This window comes from Canis aureus, unplaced genomic scaffold (genome assembly GCF_053574225.1).
Source record: "Canis aureus isolate CA01 unplaced genomic scaffold, VMU_Caureus_v.1.0 ptg000379l_RagTag, whole genome shotgun sequence".
Classification (NCBI taxonomy): Eukaryota; Metazoa; Chordata; class Mammalia; order Carnivora; family Canidae; genus Canis; species Canis aureus.
The window spans coordinates 33,799-47,875 of NW_027554590.1; the positions used below are offsets into that span (position 1 = coordinate 33,799).

At 39.4% G+C, this 14,077-nt stretch overlaps 1 pseudogene; it reads left to right on the plus strand.

The window, feature by feature from the left end:
* The first annotated feature begins 3,387 nt into the window (after positions 1–3,387).
* LOC144310069 (18S ribosomal RNA) lies at positions 3,388–4,342 on the plus strand (annotated as a pseudogene).
* The last annotated feature ends 9,735 nt before the right edge of the window (positions 4,343–14,077 follow it).

The window sequence follows — 14,077 nt, forward strand, 5'->3', positions numbered from 1 at the left end:
ATTATCCAACCATTATGCACCGCCTCACACCTAAAACAAGTTTAACCATCAGCCAGAAATCAGCATCTATACTTCTGGACTCCATCTGACTAGAAAACATCCTACCCAAATCAATCTCGTATTTCCAAATAAAATCTTCTACCCTTATTTCAAATCAAAAGGGTCTCATCAAGCTCTATTTCCTATCGTTCATACTAACTATAATTCTCAGCCTACTAATCCTTAATTACCACGGGTAACTTCCATGATAACCAACACACCAGTTAACAGCGACCAACCTGTAACAATCACCAACCAGGTTCCATAACTATATAAAGCCGCAATACCCATAGCCTCTTCACTAAAAAACCCAGAGTCCCCCGTATCATAAATTACCCAATCCCCTATTCCATTAAACTTTAATACTACCTCCACCTCATCATCCTTCAAAATATAGCAAGCAGTCAACAACTCAGACAATAGACCAGTAATAAAAGCCGCTAGAACAGCCTTATTTGAAACTCACACCTCAGGGTATTGCTCAGTAGCCATAGCAGTTGTATAACCAAATACTACTAATATACCCCCCAAATAAATTAAAAACACTATCAGCCCTAAAAAAGAACCCCCAAAATTCAGAACAATCGCACAACCAATCCCACCGCTAATAATTAGCACAAGCCCACCATAAATAGGAGATGGTTTAGTGGCAAAACCCACAAAACTCATCACAAAAACGATACTTAAAATAAATACAATGTATGTTATCATTATTCCTACATGGAATTTAACCATGACTAATGACATGAAAAATCATCGTTGTATTTCAACTATAAGAACATTAATGACCAACATTCGAAAAACCCACCCACTAGCCAAAATTGTCAACAATTCATTCATTGACCTCCCAGCGCCATCTAACATCTCTGCTTGATGGAATTTCGGGTCCTTATTAGGAGTATGCTTGATTCTACAGATTCTAACAGGTTTATTTCTAGCTATACACTACACATCGGACACGGCCACAGCTTTTTCATCGGTCACCCACATCTGTCGAGACGTTAACTACGGCTGAATTATCCGCTATATACATGCAAATGGCGCTTCCATATTCTTCATCTGCCTATTCATACATGTGGGACGAGGCCTATACTATGGATCCTATGTATTCATAGAAACATGAAACATTGGAATTGTACTACTATTCGCAACCATAGCCACAGCATTCATAGGCTATGTACTGCCGTGAGGACAAATATCATTTTGAGGGGCAACTGTAATCACTAACCTTCTCTCCGCCATCCCCTATATCGGAACCAACTTAGTAGAGTGAATCTGAGGTGGCTTCTCAGTAGACAAAGCAACCTTAACACGATTCTTTGCATTTCATTTTATCTTTCCATTCATCATCGCAGCTCTAGCAATAGTACACCTCCTATTTCTACACGAAACCGGATCCAACAACCCCTCAGGAATCACATCAGACTCAGACAAAATTCCGTTTCACCCCTACTACACAATTAAAGATATCCTAGGAATCCTACTCCTGCTCCTAGTCTTAATATCACTAGTTTTATTTTCACCAGACCTATTAGGAGATCCAGACAACTACACCCCTGCAAACCCCCTAAACACCCCTCCACATATCAAACCTGAATGATACTTCCTATTCGCCTATGCCATCCTACGATCTATCCCTAATAAATTAGGAGGTGTACTCGCCCTAGTATTCTCCATCCTAATTTTAGCATTCATTCCATTCCTCCACACATCTAAGCAACGCAGTATAATATTCCGACCCCTCAGCCAATGCCTATTCTGACTTTTAGTCGCCGATCTTCTCACTTTAACTTGGATTGGAGGACAGCCAGTTGAACACCCTTTCATCATTATCGGACAGGTCGCCTCAATTCTATATTTCACCATCCTATTGATTCTAATGCCAACAATTAGCGTTATCGAAAATAATCTTCTAAAATGAAGAGTCTTTGTAGTATAATCATTACCTTGGTCTTGTAAACCAAAAATGGAGAGTAGTCGCCCTCCCTAAGACTCAAGGAAGAAGCTCTTGCTCCACCATCAGCACCCAAAGCTGAAATTCTTCTTAAACTATTCCCTGACACCCCCTACATTCATATATTGGACCACCTCTACTGTGCTATGTCAGTATCTCCAAAAAATCCTTCTTTCCCTCCCCTATGTACGTCGTGCATTAATGGCTTGCCCCATGCATATAAGCATGTACATGATATTATATCTTTACATAGGACATGTCTAGTCCAATTCCACAACCCATTGATCCTCAACAGTAACTAGATGCATATCACTTAGTCCAATAAGGGCTTAATCACCATGCCTCGAGAAACCATCAATCCTTGCCTGTAATGTCACTCTTCTCGCTCCGGGCCCATGCTAATGTGGGGGTTACTATCATGAAACTATACCTGGCATCTGGTTCTTACCTCAGGGCCATGACTCTATTTATTCCAATCCTACTAATTCTCGCAAATGGGACATCTCGATGGACTAGTGACTAATCAGCCCATGATCACACATAACTGTGGTGTCATGCATTTGGTATCTTTTATTTTTAGGGGGGGAATCTGCTATCACTCATCTATGACCGCAACGGCACTAACTCTAACTTATCTTCTGCTCTCAGGGAATATGCCCGTCGCGGCCCTAATGCAGTCAAATAACTTGTAGCTGGACTTATTCATTATCATTTATCAACTCACGCATAAAATCAAGGTGCTATTCAGTCAATGGTTTCAGGACATATAATTCTAGGACACACGTGTGTACACGTACGTACACGTGTGTACACGTACGTACACGTGTGTACACGTACGTACACGTGTGTACACGTACGTACACGTGTGTACACGTACGTACACGTGTGTACACGTACGTACACGTACGTACACGTACGTACACGTACGTACACGTGTGTACACGTACGTACACGTGTGTACACGTACGTACACGTGTGTACACGTACGTACACGTGTGTACACGTACGTACACGTGTGTACACGTACGTACACGCGCAAGACATTAAGTTAACTTATACAAACCCCCCTTACCCCCCATAAACTCATGTCATCTATTATACACTTATTTATGTCCTGCCAAACCCCAAAAACAGGACTAAGTGCATACAATACTCACAAGCTTTATTTAAATTGTATACAAATGTATTGCTACTCTAGTTAACTTAACACAACAGTCTTACACGCATTCGATCTCGTGGTCTATCTATAGATAGCATCCCCTTTTTTTTTCCTCTCATATTTACTATGTATTTTATTTATTATACACACTACAATTTCAGTATAAGTTAATGTAGCTTAATTAATAAAGCAAGGCACTGAAAATGCCAAGATGAGTCGCACGACTCCATAAACACAAAGGTTTGGTCCTAGCCTTCCTATTAGTTCTTAGTAGACTTACACATGCAAGTCTCCACGCCCCAGTGAGAATGCCCTTAAAATCAGCAGTGATCTAAAGGAGCAGGTATCAAGCACACTCTTAAGTAGCTCATAACACCTTGCTAAGCCACACCCCCACGGGATACAGCAGTGATAAAAATTAAGCCATAAACGAAAGTTTGACTAAGCCATACTAAAAAGGGTTGGTAAATTTCGTGCCAGCCACCGCGGTCATACGATTAACCCAAACTAATAGGCCCACGGCGTAAAGCGTGTTTAAGATACCTTTGCACTAAAGTTAAAACTTAACTAAGCCGTAAAAAGCTACAGTTACCATAAAATAGACCACGAAAGTGACTTTATAATAATCTGACTACACGATAGCTAAGACCCAAACTGGGATTAGATACCCCACTATGCTTAGCCCTAAACATAGATAATTTTACAACAAAATAATTCGCCAGAGGACTACTAGCAATAGCTTAAAACTCAAAGGACTTGGCGGTGCTTTATATCCCTCTAGAGGAGCCTGTTCTATAATCGATAAACCCCGATAAACCTCACCACCCTTTGCTAATTCAGTCTATATACCGCCATCTTCAGCAAACCCTCAAAAGGTAGAATAGTAAGCACAATCATTTTACATAAAAAAGTTAGGTCAAGGTGTAACTTATGGGGTGGGAAGAAATGGGCTACATTTTCTACCCAAGAACATTCCACGAACGTTTTTATGAAATTAAAAACTGAAGGAGGATTTAGTAGTAAATTAAGAATAGAGAGCTTAATTGAATAGGGCCATGAAGCACGCACACACCGCCCGTCACCCTCCTCAAGTAATAAGACACAACCATAACCATATTAACTTAACTAAGACACAAGAGGAGACAAGTCGTAACAAGGTAAGCATACCGGAAGGTGTGCTTGGATTAATCAAAGTGTAGCTTAACTAAAGCGTCTGGCCTACACCCAGAAGATTTCATTACTTATGACCACTTTGAACAAAAGCTAGCCCAACTAACCCCAAACTTAAGTATCACAGACATATAAAGTAAAACATTTAGTTAAATAATAAAAGTATAGGAGATAGAAATTTTAATTGGAGCGATAGAGATAGTACCGTAAGGGAATGATGAAAGACATCTTAACAGTATTAAACAGCAAAGATTACCCCTTTTACCTTTTGCATAATGAACTAGCCAGAAACGACTTAACAAAGAGAACTTAAGCTAAGCTCCCCGAAACCAGACGAGCTACCCATAAACAATCTAAAAGGATCAACTCATCTATGTAGCAAAATAGTGAGAAGATTTGTGGGTAGAGGTGAAAAGCCTAACGAGCCTGGTGATAGCTGGTTGCCCACAAACAGAATTTTAGTTCAACTTTAAATTTACCTAAAAAAAAACAAAATTTTAATGTAAATTTAAAATATAGTCTAAGAAGGTACAGCTTCTTAGAATCAGGATACAACCTTTATTAGAGAGTATATACTAACATCACCATAGTTGGCTTAAAAGCAGCCACCAATTGAGAAAGCGTTCCAGCTCAACAAACAATATAACTTAATCCCAATCATATTACATCAACTCCTAATTATACCTCCTGGGCCATTCTATTTAAATATAGAAGCAACAATGCTAGTATGAGTAACAAGAACTATTTTCTCCCCGCATAAGCTTATATCAGAAACGGATAGACCACTGATAGTTAACAATCTGATAATATCAACCCAAAAATGAAATACTTATCTACCCTATTGTTAACCCAACACAGGCATGCATTTAAGGAAAGATTAAAAGGAGTAAAAGGAACTCGGCAAACACAAACCCCGCCTGTTTACCAAAAACATCACCTCCAGCATTTCTAGTATTGGAGGCACTGCCTGCCCAGTGACACTTGTTTAACGGCCGCGGTATCCTGACCGTGCAAAGGTAGCATAATCATTTGTTCTCTAAATAAGGACTTGTATGAATGGCCACACGAGGGTTTAACTGTCTCTTATTCCCAATCAGTGAAATTGACCTTCCCGTGAAGAGGCGGGAATGCCACAATAAGACGAGAAGACCCTATGGAGCTTTAATTAACTAACCCAAACTTATGGATACTAAATACCTACAAGGCATAACATTACACCATTATTGTGGGTTAGCAATTTAGGTTGGGGTGACCTCGGAATATAAAAAAACTCCCGAGTGATTAAAATTTAGACCCACAAGTCAAAATATAACATCACTTATTGATCCAATAATTTTTGATCAACGGAACAAGTTACCCTAGGGATAACAGCGCAATCCTATTCAAGAGTCCATATCGACAATAGGGTTTACGACCTCGATGTTGGATCAGGACATCCTAATGGTGCAGCAGCTATTAAGGGTTCGTTTGTTCAACGATTAAAGTCCTACGTGATCTGAGTTCAGACCGGAGTAATCCAGGTCGGTTTCTATCTATTATATAACCTCCCCCAGTACGAAAGGACAAGGGATGTAAGGCCTACCTCACAAAGGCGCCTTAAAACTAATAGATGAAGTCAACTCAATCTAACCAGTTTATCTCCTCATAAGCCCGAGAAAAGGGGCTTTGTTAGGGTGGCAGAGCCCGGTAACTGCGTAAAACTTAAACCTTTATTATCAGAGGTTCAATTCCTCTCCCTAACAAAATGTTCTTTATCAACATTATCTCTCTTATCATCCCAATCCTTCTTGCCGTAGCCTTCCTCACCCTCGTTGAACGAAAAGTCTTAGGCTACATACAACTTCGAAAAGGGCCTAATATCGTAGGCCCCTACGGCCTCCTTCAACCAATCGCAGATGCAGTAAAACTCTTCACAAAAGAACCTCTACGACCACTTACATCCTCCATATCAATATTCATTCTAGCCCCCATTCTAGCTCTATCACTAGCCCTAACTATATGAATCCCTCTCCCAATGCCCTACCCACTCATTAATATAAACTTAGGAGTCCTATTCATACTAGCAATATCAAGTCTCGCCGTATACTCCATCCTTTGGTCAGGATGAGCCTCAAACTCCAAATACGCTCTAATCGGAGCCCTCCGAGCAGTAGCTCAAACAATCTCATATGAAGTAACACTAGCAATCATTCTCCTATCAGTCCTCCTAATAAACGGGTCATTTACACTATCCACACTAATTATCACCCAAGAACATATATGACTAATCTTTCCGGCCTGGCCCCTAGCCATGATATGATTCATTTCTACTCTAGCAGAAACTAACCGAGCCCCCTTCGACTTAACTGAAGGAGAATCCGAACTAGTTTCTGGATTTAACGTAGAGTATGCAGCGGGTCCTTTTGCCCTATTCTTTCTAGCAGAGTACGCAAATATCATTATAATAAATATCCTCACAACAATTCTATTCTTCGGTGCATTCCACAACCCATTTATACCAGAACTCTACTCTATTAACTTCACTATAAAAACCCTCTTACTAACTATCTGCTTCCTATGAATTCGAGCATCATACCCTCGATTCCGCTATGATCAATTAATACACTTATTGTGAAAAAATTTTCTACCCCTAACTTTAGCCCTATGCATATGACATGTTGCCTTACCCATTATTACCGCGAGTATCCCACCCCAAACATAAGAAATATGTCTGATAAAAGAGTTACTTTGATAGAGTAAATAATAGAGGTTTAAATCCTCTTATTTCTAGAATAATAGGCTTCGAACCTAATCTTAAGAATTCAAAGATCTTCGTGCTACCAAACTTACACTATATTCTACAGTAAGGTCAGCTAAATTAAGCTATCGGGCCCATACCCCGAAAATGTTGGTTTATACCCTTCCCAGTACTAATAAAACCCCCTATTCTCACTATTATTATAGCAACTATCATGGCAGGGACCATAATCGTCATACTAAGCTCGCACTGATTACTGATCTGAATTGGATTCGAAATAAACATGCTAGCCATCATCCCTATCCTCATAAAAAAGTATAATCCACGAGCCATAGAAGCCTCTACAAAATATTTTCTTACACAAGCTACTGCCTCAATATTACTAATAATAGGAGTCACCATTAACCTTCTTTACTCCGGCCAATGAGTAATCTCAAAAATCTCAAACCCCATCGCATCCATCATAATAACCACCGCCCTAACAATAAAACTAGGCCTATCTCCATTCCACTTCTGAGTTCCCGAAGTAGCACAAGGAGTAACACTTATATCAGGAATAATCCTACTAACATGACAAAAAATCGCACCTATATCCATCCTATATCAAATCTCCCCATCAATTAACACCAACCTTCTTATACTAATAGCCCTCGCATCCGTTCTAGTAGGAGGCTGAGGCGGACTAAATCAAACTCAACTACGAAAAATCATAGCATACTCCTCCATTGCCCACATAGGCTGAATAGCCGCTATCATTATTTACAACCCTACAATAATAATCCTAAACTTAACTTTATATATTCTAATAACACTATCTACCTTCATACTATTCATATTAAACTCATCCACCACAACCTTATCCTTATCCCACATATGAAATAAATTTCCCCTAATCACCTCCATAATCTTAATCTTAATATTATCCCTAGGAGGACTACCCCCATTATCTGGCTTCATCCCTAAATGAATAATTATTCAAGAATTAACAAAAAATAACATAATTATTATTCCAACACTAATAGCCATCACCGCTCTACTTAACTTATATTTCTACCTGCGACTCACATATAGCACCGCACTTACCATATTCCCGTCCACAAATAACATAAAAATAAAATGACAATTCGAGTACACAAAAAAGGCAACCCTACTACCCCCCTTAATCATTATCTCAACTATACTACTCCCGCTAACACCTATATTATCAGTCTTGGACTAGGAGTTTAGGTTAGACCAGACCAAGAGCCTTCAAAGCTCTAAGCAAGTGCTATACACTTAACCCCTGACCAAATCACCTCTAAGGGCTGCAAGAATCTATCTTACATCAATTGAATGCAAATCAAACACTTTAATTAAGCTAAGCCCTCCCTAGATTGGTGAGCTTCTACCTCACGAAATTTTAGTTAACAGCTAAATACCCTAGTAACTGGCTTCAATCTACCTTCTCCGCCGCGTAGAAAAAAAGGCGGGAGAAGCCCCGGCGGCGTCTAGGCTGCTTCTTTGAATTTGCAATTCAATATGAAAATTCACCACAGAGCTTGGCAAAAAGAGGACTTAAACCTCTATTTTTAGATTTACAGTCTAATGCTTTTATCAGCCATTTTACCTATGTTCATTAACCGATGACTGTTCTCTACTAATCACAAAGATATTGGTACTTTATACTTACTATTTGGAGCATGAGCCGGCATAGTAGGCACTGCCTTGAGCCTCCTCATCCGAGCCGAACTAGGTCAGCCCGGTACTTTACTAGGCGACGATCAAATTTATAACGTCGTCGTAACCGCCCATGCTTTCGTAATAATCTTCTTCATAGTCATGCCCATTATAATTGGGGGCTTTGGAAACTGACTAGTGCCATTAATAATTGGTGCTCCGGACATGGCATTCCCCCGAATAAATAACATGAGCTTCTGACTTCTTCCTCCATCTTTTCTTCTACTATTAGCATCTTCTATGGTAGAAGCAGGTGCAGGAACGGGGTGGACCGTTTACCCCCACTGGCTGGCAATCTGGCCCATGCAGGAGCATCCGTTGATCTTACAATTTTCTCCTTACATTTAGCCGGAGTCTCTTCTATTTTAGGGGCAATTAATTTCATTACTACTATTATCAACATAAAACCCCCTGCAATATCCCAGTATCAAACCCCCCTATTTGTATGATCAGTACTAATTACAGCAGTTCTACTCCTACTATCCCTGCCTGTACTGGCTGCTGGAATTACAATACTTTTAAAGACCGTAATCTTAATACGACATTTTTCGATCCCGCTGGAGGAGGAGACCCTATCCTATATCAACACTTATTCTGATTCTTCGGACATCCTGAAGTTTACATTCTTATCCTGCCAGGGTTCGGAATAATTTCTCACATTGTCACTTACTACTCAGGGAAAAAAGAGCCTTTCGGCTATATAGGAATAGTATGGGCAATAATATCTATTGGGTTTTTAGGCTTTATCGTATGAGCTCACCATATGTTTACTGTAGGAATAGACGTAGACACACGAGCATACTTCACATCCGCCACTATAATTATCGCTATTCCAACAGGAGTAAAAGTATTTAGTTGACTGGCAACACTTCACGGAGGCAATATTAAATGATCTCCAGCTATGCTATGAGCTTTAGGGTTTATTTTCTTATTCACAGTAGGCGGGCTAACAGGCATTGTCCTAGCTAATTCGTCCTTAGACATCGTTCTTCATGATACGTATTATGTTGTAGCTCATTTTCACTATGTGCTCTCAATGGGAGCAGTTTTTGCCATTATGGGAGGATTTGCCCACTGATTCCCCTTATTCTCAGGTTATACTCTTAACGATACTTGAGCAAAGATTCACTTTACAATTATATTTGTGGGAGTAAATATAACTTTCTTCCCTCAGCATTTCCTAGGTTTATCCGGAATACCTCGTCGGTACTCTGACTATCCAGATGCATATACCACCTGAAATACCGTCTCCTCTATAGGATCGTTTATCTCGCTTACAGCGGTGATGCTTATAATTTTTATAATCTGAGAGGCCTTTGCATCCAAACGAGAAGTTGCTATAGTAGAACTTACTACAACTAATATTGAATGACTACATGGATGTCCCCCTCCATATCACACGTTCGAAGAACCTACATATGTAATCCAAAAATAAGAAAGGAAGGAATCGAACCCCCTAAAATTGGTTTCAAGCCAATGTCATAACCACTATGTCTTTCTCAATCAGGAGGTATTAGTAAAATATTACATAACTTTGTCAAGGTTAAATTATAGGTGAAACCCCTATATACCTCTATGGCGTACCCATTTCAACTCGGATTACAGGACGCAACCTCCCCTATTATAGAGGAGCTACTTCATTTTCATGACCATACACTAATAATTGTATTCTTAATCAGTTCTTTAGTTCTCTACATCATTTCCCTAATATTGACTACAAAATTAACTCATACAAGCACAATAGACGCACAGGAAGTAGAAACAGTATGAACTATCCTACCCGCCATTATCCTAATCCTAATCGCTCTACCTTCCCTCCGAATCCTTATATAATAGACGAAATCAATAACCCCTCTTTAACCGTGAAAACAATAGGCCACCAATGATACTGAAGCTATGAATATACTGATTATGAAGACTTAAACTTTGACTCCTACATAATCCCAACACAAGAATTAAAGCCAGGAGAACTCCGACTATTAGAAGTAGACAACCGAGTTGTCCTCCCAATAGAAATAACCATCCGAATACTTATTTCTTCAGAAGACGTTTTGCATTCATGAGCTGTTCCATCACTAGGTCTAAAAACTGACGCTATTCCAGGACGACTAAACCAAACCACCCTTATAGCCATACGACCGGGACTGTATTATGGCCAGTGCTCTGAAATCTGCGGATCTAACCATAGCTTTATACCCATTGTTCTTGAAATAGTCCCCCTATCTTATTTTGAAACCTGATCTGCCTTAATAGTATAACCTAGACTAGACTTACTCATTAAGAAGCTATAAAGCATTAACCTTTTAAGTTAAAGACTGGGAGTTTTAACCTCCCCTTAATGAAATGCCACAGCTAGACACATCCACCTGATTTATTATAATCTTTTCAATATTTCTCACCCTCTTCATTCTATTCCAACTAAAAATTTCAAATCACCACTACCCGGAAAACCCAATAACCAAGTCTACTAAAATCACTAGTCAACATAATCCTTGAGAAAACAAATGAACGAAAATTTATTCGCCTCTTTCGCTGCCCCCTCAATAATAGGTCTCCCTATTGTAGTACTGATCGTCATATTCCCTTCCATTTTATTCCCAGCACCCAATCGCCTAATCAATAATCGGTTAATCTCCATTCAGCAATGATTAATTCAATTAACATCAAAACAAATACTAGCAATTCATAATCAAAAGGGACGAACCTGAGCTCTCATACTTATATCACTAATTCTATTCATTGGTTCAACTAACCTACTTGGACTACTACCCCACTCATTTACGCCCACGACACAACTCTCTATAAACCTCGGAATAGCAATCCCCCTATGAGCAGGGACAGTAATTACCGGTTTCCGCTATAAGACCAAAGCATCCTTGGCACACTTTCTACCCCAAGGCACCCCTCTTCCCCTAATTCCAATACTAGTAATCATCGAAACTATTAGTCTATTCATTCAACCCATAGCTCTAGCCGTTCGATTAACCGCCAATATTACTGCAGGACACCTCCTAATCCATTTGATTGGAGGGGCTACCTTAGCTCTTATTAATATTAGCGCGACCACAGCTTTCATCACTTTTATTATTTTAATTCTATTTACGATTCTAGAGTTTGCTGTTGCCTTAATTCAAGCCTATGTCTTTACCTTACTAGTAAGTCTATACTTACATGACAACACCTAATGACCCACCAAACTCACGCTTACCATATAGTTAACCCAAGCCCATGACCGCTAACAGGAGCCCTTTCTGCCCTTCTTATAACATCGGGTCTTATCATATGATTTCACTATAACTCAATATCCCTACTTACATTAGGATTCACAACCAACCTGCTAACCATATACCAGTGATGACGAGATGTGATCCGAGAAGGCACATTCCAAGGACATCACACCCCTATTGTACAAAAAGGACTACGGTACGGAATAGTTCTTTTTATTGTATCAGAAGTATTTTTCTTTGCAGGCTTCTTTTGAGCCTTTTACCATTCCAGCCTAGCCCCTACTCCTGAACTTGGAGGTTGCTGACCTCCCACCGGCATTATTCCTCTTAACCCACTAGAAGTTCCTCTACTCAACACCTCAGTCCTCCTAGCCTCCGGAGTATCTATTACTTGAGCCCATCATAGTTTAATAGAAGGCAATCGTAAACACATACTTCAAGGCCTATTTATTACAATCTCCTTAGGCGTATATTTTACACTATTACAGGCCTCCGAATACTACGAGACATCTTTTACAATCTCCGACGGAGTGTACGGATCTACCTTTTTATAGCTACTGGGTTTCACGGACTACATGTAATTATTGGCTCCACATTCCTTATCGTGTGCTTTCTCCGACAACTATACTACCACTTCACATCAAACCACCACTTCGGATTTGAAGCCGCTGCATGATATTGACACTTTGTTGATGTAGTCTGACTATTCTTATATGTATCTATTTATTGATGAGGATCCTATTTCTTTAGTATAACTAGTACAATTGACTTCCAATCAGTTAGCTCCAGATCAACCTGGAAAGAAGTAATAAACGTAATACTAACCTTGATAACTAATGTAACCCTAGCGTCCTTACTTGTACTAATCGCATTCTGACTTCCCCAACTAAATATTTATACAGACAAGACAAGCCCCTACGAATGTGGTTTTGACCCCATGGGATCTGCTCGCCTACCTTTCTCTATAAAATTCTTCCTAGTTGCCATCACATTCCTGCTTTTCGACCTAGAAATCGCACTCCTACTCCCACTTCCCTGAGCGTCACAAACCAACAAGTTGACAACAATACTTATCATAGCACTCCTACTAATCTCCCTCCTAGCTGCAAGCCTAGCGTACGAATGAACCGAAAAGGGGCTAGAATGAACCGAATATGATAATTAGTTTAAGCCAAAACAAATGATTTCGACTCATTAGATTATGATTTATCTCATAATTATCATATGTCCATAGTATATATTAATATCTTTCTGGCATTCATTCTTTCTCTAATAGGTATACTTGTTTATCGATCACACCTAATATCATCGCTACTATGCTTAGAGGGCATAATATTATCACTATTTGTAATAATATCTGTAACTATTCTCAACAACCACCTTACATTAGCCAGCATGATACCAATCGTACTACTAGTATTTGCTGCCTGCGAAGCAGCATTAGGACTATCTCTACTAGTTATAGTATCTAACACCTACGGGACTGATTACGTACAAAACCTAAACCTCTTACAATGCTAAAAATTATCATCCCCACTATCATACTGATCCCCCTTACATGAGTATCAAAGCCTAACATAATCTGAATTAACACGACAACATATGGTTTGCTAATCAGCTTAATCAGCTTATTCTACCTGAATCAACCAAATGATAATACATTGAACCCCTCCTTAATATTTTTCTCTGACTCCCTATCAGCACCGCTACTAGCACTTACAACATGACTTCTACCCCTTATACTTATAGCAAGCCAACACCATTTATCAAAAGAACCCTTAACTCGAAAAAAACTATATATTTCAATACTGATTCTTCTCCAGTTGTTCCCTAATTATAACTTTCACCGCCTCTGAACTTATCTTCTTTTACATCCTATTTGAGGCAACACTAATCCCAACCCTGATCATTATTACCCGATGGGGGAATCAAACTGAACGACTAAACGCAGGGCTCTACTTCTTATTTTATACTTTAATAGGATCTCTCCCACTCCTAGTAGCTCTCCTTTACATCCACAATTTCATGGGCTCCCTAAATTTTCTCATAATTCCAATACTGAATTCAACCTCTGC